Below are 20,138 nucleotides of genomic sequence, written 5' to 3' on the forward strand. Positions count from 1 at the left end.
GTGACACCCCTTCCCCACACACTGAAACCTCTTCCCCACACACTGAAACCACTTCCCCACAGACTGAAACCCCTTCCCCACACTCTGAAACCTCTTCCCCACACACTGAAACCACTTCCCCACACACTGAAACCCCTTCCCCACACACTGAAACCTCTTTCCCACACACTGAAAGCTCTTCCCCACAGACTGATACCCTTCCCCACAAACTGTAATCCCTTCCCCGCACACTGAAACCCCTTCCCCAGTCACTGAAACCCCTTCCACACACACTGAAACAACTTCCCCGCAGACTGAAAACCCTTCCCCGCACACTGAAACCCTTCCCCACACGCTGAATCCCCTTCCCCACACGCTGAAACCCCTTCCATACACACTGAAACCTCTTCCACATGCACTGAAACCCCGTCCCCACATACTTAAACCCTTCCCCACACACTGAAACGCTTCTCCACACACTGAAACCACTTCCCCACACACTGAAACATCTTTCACACACACTGAAACCCATCCCCACACACTGAACCCTCTTCCACACACTCTAAAACTTCTTCCCCACACACTGAAACCCCTTCAGGACACACTTAAACCCCTTCCACACACACTGAAACCCGTTCCCAATAAACTTACACCACTTCCACACAAACTGAAACCCCTTCCGCACACTCTGAAAACTTCTCCCCACACACTGAAATACTTCCCCACACACAGAAACCCCTTCCCCACACACTGAAACCCCTTCCCCACACACTGAAACCTCTTCCCCACGCAATGAAACCCCTTATCCAAACACTGAAACCCCTTCCCCACACACTGAAACCTCTTCCCCACACACTGAAACCCATCCCCACACACAGTAACCCTTCCCCACACACTGAAATCTCTTCTCCACACACTGAAACCTCTTCGCCACAGACTGATACCCTTCCCCACACACTGAAACCTCTTCCCCACACGCTGAAACCTCTTCCCACCACACTGAAACCCCTTCCCCGCACAGTGACACCTCTTTCCCACACACTGTTTCCCTTTCACCACACACTGACACCCCTTCCCCACACACTGAAACCTCTTCCCCACACGCTGAAACCCCTTCCACACAGACTGAAACCCCTTCCCCACACTCTGAAACCTCTTCCCCACACACTGAAACCCCTTCCCCACACGCTGAAACCCCTTCCACACACACTGAAACCCATTCCCCACACACTGAAACCCATCCCCACAGACTGAAACCTCTTCCCCACACACAGAAACCCATCCCCACAAACTGAAACCTCTTCCCCACACACTGAAACCCATCCCCACACACAGTAGCCCTTCCCCACACACTGAAACCTCTTCCCACACACTGAAACCTCTTCACCACAGACTGAAACCGTTCCCCACACACTGAAACCTCTTCCCCACATTCTGACACCTCTTCCCACCACACTGAAACACCTTCCACGAAGACTGAAACCTCTTTCCCACACACTGTTTCCCTTTCACCACACACTGACATCCCTTCCCCACACACTAAAACCTCTTCCCCACACACTGAAATCACTTCCCCACAGACTGAAACCCCTTCCCCACACTCTGAAACCTCTTCCCCACACACTGAAACCACTTCCCCACACACTGAAACCCCTTCCCCACACACTGAAACCTATTTCCCACACACTGAAAGCTCTTCCCCACAGAATGAAACCCTTCCCCACAAACTGTAATCCCTTCCCCACACACTGAAACCCCTTCCCCAGTCACTGAAACCCCTTCCACACACACTGAAACACCTTCCCCGCAGACTGAAAACCCTTCCCCGCACACTGAAACCCTTCCCCACACGCTGAGTCCCCTTCCCCACACGCTGAAACCCCTTGCATACACACTTAAACCTCTTCCACATGCACTGAAACCCCTTCCCCACATACGTAAACCATTCCCCACACACTGAAACGCTTCTCCACACACTGAAACCGCTTCCCCACACACTGAAACATCTTTCACACACACTGAAACCCATCCCCACACACTGAAACCTCTTCCCCACACTCTTAAACTTCTTCCCCACACACTGAAACCCCTTCAGGACACACTTAAACCCCTTCCACTCACACTGAAACCCGTTCCCAATAAACTTACACCACTTCCACACACACTGAAACCCCTTCCGCACACTCTGAAAACTTCTCCCCACACACTGAAATACTTCCCCACACACAGAAACCCCTTCCCCACACACTGAAACCTCTTCCCCACACACTGAATCCCCTTCCCCAATGACTGAAACCACTTCCCCACACATTGAAACCTCTTCCACAAACACTGAAAACTCTTCCCCACATACTGAAACCCCTTATCTACACACTGAAAACCCTTCCCCACACACTGAAACCTCTTCCCCACACACTGAAACCTCTTCCCCACAGACTCAAACCCCTTCCCCACACACTGAAACCCACTCCCACACACTGAAACCTCATCCCTACACACTGAAACCACTTCCCCACACACTGAAACCCCTTCCCCACACACTGAAACCCATCCCCACACAGTGAAAACCCATCCCCACACACTGAAGCCCATCCCCACACAGTGTAAACCTTGCCACACACTGAAACCTCTTCCCACACACTGAAACCTGTTCGCCACAGACTGAAACCTCTTCCCCACACACTGAAACCTCTTCCCCACACACTGAAACCTCTTCCCCACACACTGAAACCACTTCCCCACAGACTGAAACCCCTTCCCCACACTCTGAAACCTCTTCCCCACACACTGAAACCACGTCCTCACACACTGAAACCCCTTCCCCACACACTGAAACCTCTTCCCCACGCAATGAAACCCCTTATCCAAACACTGAAACCCCTTCCCCACAGACTGAAACCTCTTCCCCACACACTGAAACCCATCCCCACACACAGTAACCCTTCCCCACTCACTGAAACCTCTTCCCACACACTGAAACCTCTTCGCCACAGACTGAAACCCTTCCCCACACACTGAAACCTCTTCCCCACACGCTGAAACCTTTTCCCACCACACTGAAACACCTTCCACGCACACTGAAAACTCTTTCCCACACACTGTTTCCCTTTCACCACACACTGACACCCCTTCCCCACACACTGAAACCTCTTCCCCACACACTGAAACCACTTCCCCACAGACTGAAACCCCTTCCCCACACTCTAAAACCTCTTCCCCACACACTGAAACCACTTCCCCACACACTGAAACCCCTTCCCCACACACTGAAACCTCGTTCCCACACACTGAAAGCTCTTCCCCACAGACTTAATCCCTTACCCGCACACTGAAACACCTTCCCAGGTCACTGAAACCCCTTCCACACACATTGAAACACCTTCCCCGCAGACTGAAAACCCTTCCCCGCACACTGAAACCCTTCCCCACACGCTGAATCCCCTTCCCCACACGCTGAAACCCCTTCCATACACACTGAAACCTCTTCCACATGCACTGAAACCCCTTCCCCACATACTTAAACCCTTCCCCACACACTGAAACGCTTCTCCACACACTGAAACCACTTCCCCACACACTGAAACATCTTTCACACACACTGAAACCCATCCCCACACACTGAAACCTCTTGCCACACTCTTAAACTTCTTCCCCACACACTGAAACCCCTTCAGGACACACTTAAACCCCTTCCACACACACTGAAACCCGTTCCCAATATACTTACACCACTTCCACACACACTGAAACCCCTTCCGCACACTCTGAAAACTTCTCCCCACACACTGAAATACTTCCCCACACACTGAAACCCCTTCCCCACACACTGAAACCCCTTCCCCACACACTGAAACCTCTTCCCCACGCAATGAAACCCCTTATCCAAACACTGAAACCCCTTCCCCACACACTGAAACATCTTCCCCACACACTGAAACCTCTTCCCCACACACTGAAACCCATCCCCACACACAGTAACCCTTCCCCACACACTGAAACCTCTTCCCACACACTGAAACCTCTTCCCCACACGCTGAAACCTCTTCCCACCACACTGAAACCCCTTCCTCGCACACTGACACCTCTTTCCCACACACTGTTTCCCTTTCACCACACACTGACACCCCTTCCCCACACACTGAAACCTCTTCCCCACACACTGAAACCACTTCCCCACAGACTGAAACCCCTTCCCCACACTCTGAAACCTCTTCCCCACAAACTGTAATCCCTTCCCCGCACACTGAAACCCCTTCCCCAGTCACTGAAACCCCTTCCACACACACTGAAACACCTTCCCCGCAGATTGAAAACCCTTCCCCGCACACTGAAACCCTTCCCCACACGCTGAATCCCCTTCCCCACACGCTGAAACCCCTTCCATACACACTGAAACCTCTTCCACATGCACTGAAACCCCTTCCGCACACACTGATACAGATCCCCACACACTGAAACCCATCCCCACACTCTGAATCCAATCCCCACACAATGAAACCCATCCCCTAACACTGAAACCTCTTCCCCACACACTGAAACCTCTTCCCCACACGCTGAAACCCCTTCCCCACATGCTGAAACCCCTTCCACACACACTGAAACACATTCCGCACACACTGAAACCCATCCCCACAGACTGAAACCTCTTCCCCACACACTGAAACCCATCCCCACAAACTGAAACTCTTCCCCACACACAGTAACCCTTCCCGACACGCTGAAACCCCTTCCCCACACGCTGAAACCTATTCCACATGCACTGAAAACCCTTCCACACACACTGAAACCCCTTCCCTACACACTGAAACCCCTTCCACACACACTGAAGCCCCTTCCCCACATACTGAAACTCCTACCCACACACTGAAACCCTTCTGCACTCACTGAAACCTCTTCCCCACACACTGAAACATCTTTCACTCACACTGAAACCCATCCCCACACACTGAAACCTCTTCCCCAAACACTGAAACCTCTTCCCTCACACACTGAAACCCCTTCCGCACACACTGAAACCCCTTCCACACACACTGTAACCCCTTCCCCGCACACTGAAACACCTTCCCCACACACTGAAACCCCTTCCACACACACTGAAACCCCTTGCCCGCACACTGAAATCCCTTCCCCGCACACTGAAACCCTACCCCACACACTGAAACAATTCCCCACACAATGAAACCCATCCCCACACGCTGAAACCTCTTCCACACACACTGAAACCCATTCCCCACACGCTGAAGCCCCTTCCCCACACGCTGAAACCCCTTCCACACACACTGAAACCCATTCCCCACACACTGAAACCCATCCCCACAGACTGAAACCTCTTCCCCACACACTGAAACCCATCCCCACAAACTGAAACTCTTCCCCACACACAGAAACCCTTCCCGACACGCTGAAACCCCTTCCCCACACGCTGAAACCTATTCCACATGCACTGAAAACCCTTCCACACACACTGAAACCCCTTCCCCACACACTGAAACCCCTTCCACACACACTGAAGCCCCTTCCCCACATACTGAAACTCCTACCCACACACTGAAACCCTTCTCCACTCACTGAAACCTCTTCCCCACACACTGAAACATCTTTCACTCACACTGAAACCCATCCCCACACACTGAAACCTCTTCCCCAAACACTGAAACCTCTTCCCTCACACACTGAAACCCCTTCCGCACACACTGAAACCCCTTCCACACACACTGTAACCCCTTCCCCGCACACTGAAACACCTTCCCCACACACTGAAACCCCTTCCACACACACTGAAACCCCTTGCCCGCACACTGAAATCCCTTCCCCGCACACTGAAACCCTACCCCACACACTGAAACAATTCCCCACACAATGAAACCCATCCCCACACGCTGAAACCTCTTCCACACACACTGAAACCCATTCCCCACACACTGAAACCCATCCCCACAGACTGAAACAATTCCCCACACAATGAAACCCATCCCCACACACTGAAACCTCTTCCACACTCACTGAAACCCATTCCCCTCACACTGAAACCCATCCCCACAGACTGAAACCTCTTCTCCACACACTGAAACCCACCCCCACACACTGAAACCTCTTCCACATGCACTGAAACCCCTTCCGCCCACACTGAAACCCATCCCCACACACTGAAACCGATCCCCACACACTGAAACAATTCCCCACACAATGAAACCCATCCCCACACACTGAAACCTCTTCCACACACACTGAAACCCATTCCCCACACACTGAAACCCATCCCCACAGACTGAAACCTCTTCTCCACACACTGAAACCCACCCCCACACATGAAACCTCTTTCCCGCACACTGAAACCTCTTCACCACTCACAGAATTCCTTCCCCACACGCTGAAACCCCTTCCCCACACGCTGAAACCTCTTCCACACACACTGAAACCCCTTCCACACACACTGAAACCCCTTCCACACACACTGAAATCTCTTCCACACACAATGAAACCCCTTCCCCACACACTGAAACCCCTTCCACTCACACTGAAACCCCTTCCCCACATACTTAAACCCTTCCCCACACACTGAAACGCTTCTCCACACACTGAAACCACTTCCCCACACACTGAAACATCTTTCACACACACTGAAACCCATCCCCACACACTGAAACCTCTTCCCCACACTCTTAAACTTCTTCCCCACACACTGAAACCCCTTCAGGACACACTTAAACCCCTTCCACACACTCTGAAAGCCATTCCCAATAAACTTACACCACTTCCACACACACTGAAACCCCTTCCGCACACTCTGAAAACTTCTCCCCACACACTGAAATACTTCCACACACACAGAAACCCCTTCCCCACACACTGAAACCTCATCCCACACACTGAAACCTCATCCCCACACACTGAAACCCCTTCCCCACACACTGAAACCCCTTCCCCACACACTGAAACCCATCCCCACACAGTGAAAACCCATCCCCACACACTTAAACCCATCCCCACACACTGAAAACCTTGCCACACACTGAAACCTCTTCCCTCACACTGAAACCTCTTCGCCACAGACTGAAACCTCTTCCCCACACACTGAAACCTCTTCCCCACAAACTGAAACCTCTTCCCCACACACTGTAACCACTTCCCCACAGACTGAAACCCCTTCCCCACACTCTGAAACCTCTTCCCCACACACTGAAACCACGTCCCCACACACTGAAACCCCTTCCCCACACACTGAAACCTCTTCCCCACGCAATGAAACCCCTTTTCCAAACACTGAAACCCCTTCCCCACACACTGAAACATCTTCCCCACACACTGAAACCTCTTCCCCACACACTGAAACCCATCCCCACACACAGTAACCCTTCCCCACACACTGAAACCTCTTCCCACACACTGAAACCTCTTCGCCACAGACTGAAACCCTTCCCCACACACTGAAACCTCTTCCCCACACGCTGAAGCTTCTTCCCACCACACTGAAACCCCTTCCACGCACACTGAAACCTCTTTCCCACACACTGTTTCCCTTTCACCACACACTGACACCCCTTCCCCACACACTGAAACCTCTTCCCCACACACTGAAACCACTTCCCCACAGACTGAAACCCCTTCCCCACACTCTGAAACCTCTTCCCCACACACTGAAACCATTTCCCCACACACTGAAACCCCTTCCCCACACACTGAAACCTCTTTCCCACACACTGAAAGCTCTTCCCCACAGACTGAAACCCTTCCCCACAAACTGTAATCCCTTCCCCGCACACTGAATCCTCTTCCCCAGTCACTGAAAACCCTTCCCCGCACACTGAAACCCTTCCCCACACGCTGAATCCCCTTCCCCACACGCTGAAACCCCTTCCATACACACTGAAACCTCTTCCACATGCACTGAAACCCCTTCCCCACATACTTAAACCCTTCCCCACACACTGAAACGCTTCTCCACACACTGGAACCACTTCCCCACACACTGAAACATCTTTCACACACACTGAAACCCATCCCCACACACTGAAACCTCTTCCCCACACTCTTAAACTTCTTCCCCACACACTGAAACCCCTTCAGGACACACTTAAACCCCTTCCACACACACTGAAACCCGTTCCCAATAAACTTACACCACTTCCACACACACTGAAACCCCTTCCGCACACTCTGAAAACTTCTCCCCACACACTGAAATACTTCCCCACACACAGAAACCCCATCCCCACACACTGAAACCTCTTCCCCACACACTGAATCCCCTTCCCCAATGACTGAAACCACTTCCCCACACATTGAAACCTCTTCCACAAACACTGAAACCTCCTCCCCACACACTGAAACCCCTTATCTACACAATGAAAACCCTTCCCGACACACTGAAACCTCTTCCCCACACACTGAAAACTCTTCCCCACAGACTCAAACCCCTTCCCCACACACTGAAACCCACACCCACACACTGAAACCTCATCCCAACACACTGAAACCCCTTCCCCACACACTGAAACCCCTTCCCCACACACTGAAAACTCTTCCGCACACACTGAAATCCATCCCCACACACCGAAACCTCTTCCCCACACACTGAAACCCACTCCCCACACACTGAAACCCATCCCCACACAGTGAAAACCCATCCCCACACACTGAAACCCATCCCCACACACTGAAACCCCTTCCGCACACTCTGAAAACTTCTCCCCACACACTGAAATACTTCCCCACACACAAAAACCCCTTCCCCACACACTGAAACCTCTTCCCCACACACTGAATCCCCTTCCCCAATGACTGAAACCACTTCCCCACACATTGAAACCTCTTCCACAAACACTGAAACCTCTTCCCCACACACTGAAACCCCTTATCTACACACTGAAAACCCTTCCCGACACACTGAAACCTCTTCCCCACACACTGAAACCTCTTCCCCACAGACACAAACCCCTTCCCCACACACTGAAACCCACTCCCACACACTGAAACCTCATCCCCACACACTGAAACCCCTTCCCCACACACTGAAACCCCTTCCCCACACACTGAAAACTCTTCTGCACACACTGAAATCCATCCCCACACACCGAAACCTCTTCCCCACACACTGAAACCCACTCCCCACACACTGAAACCCATCCCCACACAGTGAAAACCCATCCCCACACACTGAAACCCATCCCCACACACTGAAAACGTTGCCACACACTGAAACCTCTTCCCACACACTGAAACCTCTTCGTAACAGACTGAAACCTCTTCCCCACACACTGAAACCTCTTCCCCACACACTGAAACCCCTTCCCCAGGCAATGAAACATCTTCCACACACTCTGAATCCTCTTCCCCACACACTGAAACCTCTTCCCCACACACTGAAACCCCTTCCCCGCACACTGAAACCCCTTCCCCATACACTGAATCCCCTTCACCATCCACTGATACCCGTTCCACACACACTGAAACATGTTCCCCACACTCTGAAACCTTTCCCCACAAACAGAACCACCTTCCCCACACTCTGAAACCTCTTCCCCACACATTGAAACATCTTCCCCACACACTGAAAACACTTCCCCACACACTGAAACGCCTTCCCCACACACTGAAACACCTTCCACACACACTGAAACCCATTCCCCACACACTGAAACCCATCCCCACACACTGAAACCCCTTCCGCACACTCTGAAAACTTCTCCCCACACACTGAAATACTTCCCCACACACAAAAACCCCTTCCCCACACACTGAAACCTCTTCCCCACACACTGAATCCCCTTCCCCAATGACTGAAACCACTTCCCCACACATTGAAACCTCTTCCACAAACACTGAAACCTCTTCCCCACACACTGAAACCCCTTATCTACACACTGAAAACCCTTCCCGACACACTGAAACCTCTTCCCCACACACTGAAACCTCTACCCCACAGACTCAAACCCCTTCCCCACACACTGAAACTCACTCCCACACACTGAAACCTCATCCCCACACACTGAAACCCCTTCCCCACACACTGAAACCCCTTCCCCACACACTGAAAACTCTTCCGCACACACTGAAATCCATCCCCACACACCGAAACCTCTTCCCCACACACTGAAACCCACTCCCCACACACTGAAACCCATCCCAACACAGTGAAAACCCATCCCCACACACTGAAACCCATCCCCACACACTGAAAACCTTGCCACACACTGAAACCTCTTCCCACACACTGAAACCTCTTCGTAACAGACTGAAACCTCTTCCCCACACACTGAAACCTCTTCCCCACACACTGAAACCCCTTCCCCACGCAATGAAACATCTTCCACACACTCTGAATCCTCTTCCCCACACACTGAAACCTCTTCCCCACACACTGAAACCCCTTCCCCGCACACTGAAACCCCTTCCCCACACACAGAATACCCTTCACCATCCACTGATACCCGTTCCCCACACACTGAAACATGTTCCCCACACTCTGAAACCTTTCCCCACAAACAGAACCACCTTCCCCACACTCTGAAACCTCTTCCCCACACATTGAAACCTCTTCCCAACACACTGAAAACACTTCCCCACACACTGAAACGCCTTCCCCACACACTGAAACACCTTCCACACACACTGAAACCCATTCCCCACACACTGAAACCCATCCCCACAGACTGAATCCTCTTCCCCACACACTGAAACCTCTTCCCCACACACTGAAACATCTTCCCCGCAAACTGAAACCTCTTCCCCACACACTGAAACCTCTTCCCCACACACAGAAACCCTTCGCTACACGCTGAAACCCATCCCCACATCCTGAAAACCCTTCCACACACACTGAAACCTCTTCCACACACACTGAAACCCCTTGCCCACACGCTGAAACCCCTTCCACACACACTGAAGCCCCTTCCCCACATACTGAAACCCTTCCCCACACACTGAAACCCTTCTCCACACACTGAAACCTCTTCCCTACAAACTGAAACCGCTTCCACACACACTGAAAACCCTTCCACACTCACTGAAACCTCTTCCACACACACTGAAACCCCTTCCCCACACGCTGAAATCCCTTCCACACACACTGAAGCTCCTTCCCCACATACTGAAACGCTTCCCCACACACTGAAACCCTTCTCCACACACTGAAACCACTTCCCCACACACTGAAACATCTTTCACTCACACCGAAACCCATCCCCACACACTGAAACCCCTTGCACACACACTTAAACCTCTTCCACACACACTGAAACCTCTTCCCCACACACTGAAACCCCTTCCCCACACGCTAAAACCCCTTCCCCTCACACTGAAACCTCTTCCCCACACACTTAAACCCCTTCCCCACAGACTGAAACCACTTCCCAACACACTAAAACCTCTTCCCCTCACACTGAAAACTCTTCCCCACACACTGAAACCCCTTATTCTCACACTGAAACCCCTTCCCCACACACTGAATCCTCTTCCCCACACACAGAAACCTTTTCCCCAGAGGCAGAAACCCCTTCCGCACACACTGAAACCCATCCCCACACACTGAAACCTCATCCCCACACACTGAAACCCCTTCCACACACACTGAAACCCCATCCCCACACACTGAAACCCATCCCCACTCACTAAAACCTCTTCCCACGCACTGAAATCTCTTCGCCACAGACTGAACCACTTCCCCACACACTGAAACCCTTCCCCACACACTGAAACCTATTCCCCACACACTGCAACCTCTTCCACACACACTGAAGCCCCTTCCCCACACACAGAAACTCATCCCCACACACTGATACCCCTTCCCCACACACTGAAACCCCTTCGCCACACACTGAAACCTCTTCCCCACACACTGAAACCCCTTCCCCACACACTGAAACCTCTTCCCCATTCAATGAAACCCCTTATCCAAACACTGAAACCCCTTCCCCACACACTGAAACATCTTCCCCACAAACTGAAACCTCTTCCCCACAGACTGAAACCACTTCCCCACACACTGAAACGCATCCCCACACACTGAAACCTCTTCCCCTCACACTGATACCCCTTCCCCAAACACTGAAACCCATCCCCAAACACTGAAACACATCCCGAAACACTGAAACCTCTTCCCCACACACTGAAAACCCTTCCCCACACAGTGAAACCCATCCCCACACACTGAAACCCCTTCACCACACACTGAAACCTCTTTTCCACACACTGAAACCACTTCCCCACAGACTGAAACCCCTTCCCCACACTCTGAAACCTCTTTTCCACACACTGAAACCACTTCCCCACACACTGAAACCCCTTCCCCACACACTGAAACCTCTTCCCCACACAATGAAACCCCTTATCCAAACACTGAAACCCCTTCCCCACACACTGAAACATCTTCCCCACACACTGAAGCCTCTTCCCCACACACTGAAACCCATCCCCACACACAGAAAACCTTCCCCACACACTGAAACCTCTTCCCACACCCTGAAACCTCTTCGCCACAGACTGAAACCCTTCCCCACACACTGAAACCTCTTCCCCACACGCTGAAACCTCTTCCCCACACACTGAAACCCATCCCCACACACTGAAACATCTTCCCCGCAAACTGACACCTCTTCCCCACACACTGAAACCTCTTCCCCACACACAGAAACCCTTCGCTACACGCTGAAACCCCTTCCCCACATCCTGAAAACCCTTCCACACACACTGAAACCTCTTCCACACACACTGAAACCCCTTGCCCACACGCTGAAACCCCTTCCACACACACTGAAGCCCCTTCCCCACATACTGAAACCCGTCCCCACACACTGAAACCCTTCTCCACACACTGAAACCTCTTCCCCACAAACTGAAACCGCTTCCACACACACTGAAAACCCTTCCACACTCACTGAAACCTCTTCCACACACACTGAAACCCCTTCTCCACACGCTGAAATCCCTTCCACACACACTGAAGCTCCTTCCCCACATACTGAAACGCTTCCCCACACACTGAAACCCTTCTCCACACACTGAAACCACTTCCCCACACACTGAAACATCTTTCACTCACACCGAAACCCATCTCCACACACTGAAACCCCTTGCACACACACTTAAACCTCTTCCACACACACTGAAACCTCTTCCCCACACACTGAAACCCCTTCCCCACACACTAAAATCCCTTCCCCTCACACTGAAACCTCATCCCCACACACTTAAACCCCTTCCGCACAGACTGAAACCACTTCCCAACACACTAAAACCTCTTCCCCTCACACTGAAAACTCTTCCCCACACACAGAAACCCCTTATTCTCACACTGAAACCCCTTCCCCACACACTGAATCCTCTTCCCCACACACAGAAACCTTTTCCCCAGAGGCAGAAACCCCTTCCGCACACACTGAAACCCATCCCCACACACTGAAACCTCATCCCCACACGCTGAAACCCCTTCCACACACACTGAAACCCCATCCCCACACACTGAAACCCATCCCCACTCACTAAAGCCTCTTCCCCACACACAGAAACCCCTTCCCCACACACTGAAACCCATCCCCACACACTGAAACCGCTTCCTCACACACTGAAACCCATCCCCACACACTGAAACCCATCCCCACACACTGAAACCTCTTCCCACGCACTGAAATCTCTTCGCCACAGACTGAACTACTTCCCCACACACTGAAACCCTTCCCTACACACTGAAACCTATTCCCCACACACTGCAACCTCTTCCACACACACTGAAGCCCCTTCCCCACACACTGATACCCCTTCCCCACACACTGAAACCCCTTCCCCACACACTGAAACCTCTTCCCCACACACTGAAACCCCTTCCCCACACACTGAAACCTCTTCCCCACACAATGAAACCCCTTATCCAAACACTGAAACCTCTTCCCCACACACTGAAACATCTTCCCCACAAAATGAAAGCTCTTCCCCACAGAATGAAACCCCTTCCCCACACACTGAAACGCATCCCCACACACTGAAACCTCTTCCCCACAAACTGATACCCCTTCCCCAAACACTGAAACCCATCCCCACACACTGAAACACATCCCCAAACACTGAAACCTCTTCCCCACACACTGAAACCCCTTCCCCACACACTGAAACCCATCCCCACACATTGAAACCCCTTCACCACACACTGAAACCCCTTCCCCACACACTGAAACCACTTCCCCACAGACTGAAACCCCTTCCCCACACTCTGAAACCTCTTTTCCACACACTGAAACCACTTCCCCACACACTGAAACCCCTTCCCCACACTCTGAAACCTCTTCCCCACACACTGAAACCCCTTATCCAAACACTGAAACCTCTTCCACACACACTGAATCCCATCCCCACACACAGAAAACCTTCCCCACACACTGAAACCTCTTCCCACACACTGAAACCCATTCCCCACACACTGAAACCCATCCCCACGCACTGAAACCCCTTCACCACGCACTGAAACCCCTTCCCCACACACTGAAACCTCTTCCCGACACACTGAAACTACTTCCCCACAGACTGAAACCCCTTCCCTACACTCTGAAACCTCTTCCCCACACACTGAAACCACATCCCCACACACTGAAACCCCTTCCCCACACACTGAAACCTCTTCCCCACACAATGAAACCCCTTATCCAAACACTGAAACCCCTTCCCCACACACTGAAACCTCTTCCCCACACACTGAAACCCATCCCCACACACAGTAACCCTTCCCCACACTGAAACCTCTTCCCACACACTGAAACCTCTTCGCCACAGGCTGAAACCCTTCCCCACACACTGAAACCTCTTCCCCACACGCTGAAACCTCTTTCCACCACACTGAAACCCCTTCCCCGCACACTGAAACCTCTTTCCCACACACTGTATCCCCTTCACCAGGCACTGAAACCTCTTCCCCACACACTGAAACCTCTTCCCCACACACTGAAACCACTTCCCCACAGACTGAAACACCTTCCCCACACTCTGAACCCTCTCCCCCACGCACTGAAACCACGTCCCCACACACTGAAACCCCTTCCCCACACACTGAAACCTCTTTCCCACACACTGAAAGCTGTTCCACACAGACTGAAACCCTTCCCCAAAAACTGTAATCCCTTCCACGCACACTGAAACCCTTTCCCCACTCACTGAAACCCCTTCCACACACACTGAAACACCTTCCCCGCACACTGAAAACCCCTTCCCCGCACACTGCAACACTTCCCCACACGCTGAACCCCCTTACCCCCACACAGAAACCCCTTCCCCACACACTGAAACCTCTTTCCCACACACTGAAAGCTCTTCCCCACAGACTGAAACCCTTCCCCACAAACTGTAATCCTTTCCCCGCACAGTGAAACCCCTTCCCCAGTCACTGAAACCCCTTCCGCACACACTGAAACACCTTCCCCGCAGACTGAAAACCCTTCGCCGCACACTGAAACACTTCCCCACATGCTGAATCCCCTTCCCCACACGCTGAAACCCCTTCCATACACACTGAAACCTCTTCCACATGCACTGAAACCCCTTCCGCACACACTGATACCCATCCCCACACACTGAAACCCATCCCCACACTCTGAATCCAATCCCCACACAATGATACCCATCCCCTAACACTGAAACCTCTTCCCCAAACACTGAAACCTCTTCCCCACACGCTGAAACCCCTTCCCCACACGCTGAAACCCCTTCCACACACACTGAAACCCATTCCCCACACACTGAAACCCATCCCCACAGACTGAAACCTCTTCCCCACACACTGAAACCCATCCCCACAAACTGAAACCTCTTCCCCACACACAGAAACCCTTCCCTACACGCTGAAACCCCTTCCCCACACGCTGAAACCTATTCCACATACACTGAAAACCCTTCCACACACACTGAAACCTCTTCCACACACACTGAAACCCCTTCCCCACACACTGAAACCCCTTCCACACACACTGAAGCCCCTTCCCCACATACTGAAACTCTTCCCCACACACTGAAACCCTTCTCCAATCACTGAAACCTCTTCCCCACACACTGAAACATCTTTCACTCACACTGAAACCCATCCCCACACACTGAAACCTCTTCCCCAAACACTGAAACCTCTTACCCCACACACTGAAACCCCTTCCGCACACACTGAAACCCCTTCCACACACACTGTAAACCCTTCCCCGCACACTGAAACCCCTTCCCCACACACTGAAACCCCTTCCACACACACTGAAACCCCTTGCCCGCAAACTGAAATCCCTTCCCCGCACACTGAAACCCTACCCCACACGTCGCAACCCCTTCCCCACACGCTGAAACCCCTTCCACACACACTGAAACCTCTTCCACATGCACTGAAACCCCTTCCGCCCGCACTGAAACCCATCCCCACACACTGAAACCGATCCCCACACACTGAAACAATTCCCCACACAATGAAACCCATCCCCACACACTGAAACCTCTTCCACACACACTGAAACCCATTCCCCACACACTGAAACCCATCCCCACAGACTGAAACCTCTTCTCCACACACTGAAAACCACCCCCACACACTGAAACCTCTTTCCCGCACACTGAAACCTCTTCCCCACAAACTGAAACCTCTTCACCACTCACAGAATTCCTTCCCCACACGCTGAAACCCCTTCCCCACACGCTGAAACCCCTTCCACACACACTGAAACCCCTTCCACACACACTGAAACCCCTTCCACACTCACTGAAATCTCTTCCACACCCAATGAAACCCCTTCCCCACACACTGAAACCCCTTGCACACACACTGAAACCCCTTCCCCACATACTTAAACTCTTCCCCACACACTGAAACGCTTCTCCACACACTGAAACCACTTCCCCACACACAGAAACATCTTTCACACACACTGAAACCCATCCCCACACAATGAAACCTCTTCCCCACACTCTTAAACTTCTTCCCCACACACTGAAACCCCTTCAGGACACACTTAAACCCCATCCACACACACTGAAACCGGTTCCCAATAAACTTACACCACTTCCAGACACACTGAAACCCCTTCCGCACACTCTGAAAACTTCTCCCCACACACTGAAATACTTCCCCACACACAGAAACCCCTTCCCCACACACTGAAACCTCTTCCCCACACACTGAATCCCCTTCCCCAATGACTGAAACCACTTCCCCACACATTGAAACCTCTTCCACAAACACTGAAACCTCTTCCCCACACACTGAAACCCCTATCTACACACTGAAAACCCTTCCCCACACACTGAAACCTCTTCCCCACACACTGAAACCTCTTCCCCACAGACTCAAACCCCTTCCCCACAAACTGAAACCCACTCCCACACACTGACACCTCATCCCCACACACTGAAACCCCTTCCCCACACACTGAAAACTCTTCCCCACTCACTGAAATCCATCCCCACACACCGAAACCTCTTCCCCACACACTGAAACCCACTCCCCACACACTGAAACCCATCCCCACACAGTGAAAACCCATCCCCACACACTGAAACCCATCCCCACACACTGAAAACCTTGCCACACACTGAAACCTCTTCCCACACACTGAAACCTCTTCGCCACAGACTGAAACCTCTTCCCCACACACTGAAACCTCTTCCCCACACACTGAAACCCCTTCCCCACGCAATGAAACATCTTCCACACACACTGAAACCTCTTCCCCACACACTGAAACCTCTTCCCCACACACTGAAACCCCTTCCCCGCACACTGAAACCCCTTCCCCACACACTGAATCCCCTTCACCATCCACTGAAACCCGTTCCCCACACACGGAAACATGTTCCCCACACTCTGAAACCTTTCCCCACAAACAGAACCACCTTCCCCACACTCTGAAACCTCTTCCCCACACATTGAAACCTCTTCCCCACACACTGAAACCACTTCCCCACACACTGAAACGCCTTCCCCACACACTGAAACCTCTTCCCCACACACTGAAACCCCTTCCCCACAGACGGAAACCCCTTAACCACGCACTGAAACCCATCCCCACACACTGAAACATCTTCCCTACACACTGAAACCCCTTCCACACACACTGAAACCTCTTCCACACACACTGAAACCTCTTCCCCACACGCTGCAACCAATGGCACACACACTGAAACCACTTCCCCACATACTAAAAGCCTTCCCCACACACTAAAACCCTTCTCCACACACTGAAACCTCTTCCCCACACACTGAAACATCTTTCACACACACATAAACCCCCTCCGCACACACTGAAACCCCTTCCACACACACTGAAACCCCTTCAACACACACTGAAACCTCATCCCCACACACAGAAACCCCCTGCGCACACACTGAAACCCCTTCCACACACACTGAAACCCCTTCAACACACACTTAAACCTCTTCCACACACACTGAAAACCCATCCGCACACACTGAAATCTCTTCCCCACACACTGAAACCCTTTCCCACACACTGAAACCCATCCCCACACACTGAATCCTCTTCCCCACACACTGAAACCCCTTCCCCACACACAGAAACCCCTTCCCCACACACTGAAACCTCTTGCCCACACACTGAAACCTCTTCCCCACACACTGAAACCCTTCCCCACACACTGAAACCCATCCCCACACACTGAAACCTCTTCCCCACACACTGTAACCCCTTCCCCACACACAGAGATCCCTTCCCCACACACTGAAACCTCTTCCCCACACACTGAAACCCATCCCCTCAAACTGAAACCTCTTCCCCACACACAGAAACCCTTCCCTACACGCTGAAACCCCTTCCCCACACGCTGAAACCTATACCACATACACTGAAAACCCTTTCACACACACTGAAACCTCTTCCACACACACTGAAACCCCTTCCCCACACACTGAAACCCCTTCCACACACACTGAAGCCCCTTCCCCACATACTGAAACTCTTCCCCACACACTGAAACCCTTCTCCAATCACTGAAACCTCTTCCCCACACACTGAAACATCTTTCACTCACACTGAAACCCATCCCCACACACTGAAACCTCTTCCCCAAACACTGAAACCTCTTACCCCACACACTGAAACCCCTTCCGCACACACTGAAACCCCTTCCACACACACTGTAAACCCTTCCCCGCACACTGAAACCCCTTCCCCACACACTGAAACCCCTTCCACACACACTGAAACCCCTTGCCCGCAAACTGAAATCCCTTCCCCGCACACTGAAACCCTACCCCACACGTTGCAACCCCTTCCCCACACGCTGAAACCCCTTCCACACACACTGAAACCTCTTCCACATGCACTGAAACCGATCCCCACACACTGAAACAATTCCCCACACAATGAAACCCATCCCCACACACTGAAACCTCTTCCACACACACTGAAACCCATTCCCCACACACTGAAACCCATCCCCACAGACTGAAACCTCTTCTCCACACACTGAAAACCACCCCCACACACTGAAACCTCTTTCCCGCACACTGAAACCTCTTCCCCACAAACTGAAACCTCTTCACCACTCACAGAATTCCTTCCCCACACGCTGAAACCCCTTCCCCACACGCTGAAACCCCTTCCACACACACTGAAACCCCTTCCACACACACTGAAACCCCTTCCACACTCACTGAAATCTCTTCCACACCCAATGAAACCCCTTCCCCACACACTGAAACCCCTTGCACACACACTGAAACCCCTTCCCCACATACTTAAACTCTTCCCCACACACTGAAACGCTTCTCCACACACTGAAACCACTTCCCCACACACAGAAACATCTTTCACACACACTGAAACCCATCCCCACACAATGAAACCTCTTCCCCACGCTCTTAAACTTCTTCCCCACACACTGAAACCCCTTCAGGACACACTTAAACCCCTTCCACACACACTGAAACCGGTTCCCAATAAACTTACACCACTTCCAGACACACTGAAACCCCTTCCGCACACTCTGAAAACTTCTCCCCACACACTGAAATACTTCCCCACACACAGAAACCCCTTCCCCACACACTGAAACCTCTTCCCCACACACTGAATCCCCTTCCCCAATGACTGAAACCACTTCCCCACACATTGAAACCTCTTCCACAAACACTGAAACCTCTACCCCACACACTGAAACCCCTATCTACACACTGAAAACCCTTCCCC

Source organism: Heterodontus francisci, unplaced genomic scaffold (genome assembly GCF_036365525.1).
Source record: "Heterodontus francisci isolate sHetFra1 unplaced genomic scaffold, sHetFra1.hap1 HAP1_SCAFFOLD_64, whole genome shotgun sequence".
NCBI lineage: Eukaryota > Metazoa > Chordata > Chondrichthyes > Heterodontiformes > Heterodontidae > Heterodontus > Heterodontus francisci.